We start from the raw sequence: 597 nt of genomic DNA, 5'->3' as shown, positions 1-597 counted from the left end.
AATATGCTGTTCTATTTTTTTCCTTTTTGGTGCACTTTTCTAGGTGAATGTGCCTCTTAGGAGCAGTTGTCTGAGAATGTCTGGGATAAGCGTGGGCTGCACAGGCAGCGTGTCCCCTGAAAGGCCGTGCTCCCTGAAAGACTTGGAGCTGCTCAGCCAGCATGTCCAGAGTGTGAAACACGAAGTACATTTATTCTGCGAAAATGATAAGTAAATATAAGATGATAAAACGTCTCAAGGATTCCATTGTTTAATAAATATATAACAGCAAAATCAATAAAAACCAAAACTACATTCAGAGTAAATAACACAGGCCACCACTTTTCACAGACCTCACAGCATCTGAAGATGGCATTCAAATGTTGATCTGAGTCATGCAGACATTTTAACTACATAGACTGATTTTTTTAAAGGTGGTGAAGTCACAGAATAAGAAAATAAAATCAATGACAGAAATTGGAACAAAGTGTACTGTACATAAAAATGTTTGAATCTTTGAATTTGAGATGAGAATGAGAAACTGGGAAGGTTCCAAGCTACACCACAGTGTTGGTTGAACCTGCAGAGGTGGTGTCAGCCTCTGAGAGCCTCTGAGTT

Source organism: Bubalus kerabau, chromosome 21 (genome assembly GCF_029407905.1).
Source record: "Bubalus kerabau isolate K-KA32 ecotype Philippines breed swamp buffalo chromosome 21, PCC_UOA_SB_1v2, whole genome shotgun sequence".
In the NCBI taxonomy this organism is placed as follows: Eukaryota; Metazoa; Chordata; class Mammalia; order Artiodactyla; family Bovidae; genus Bubalus; species Bubalus kerabau.
Note: the sequence above shows the minus strand (reverse complement) of the source record.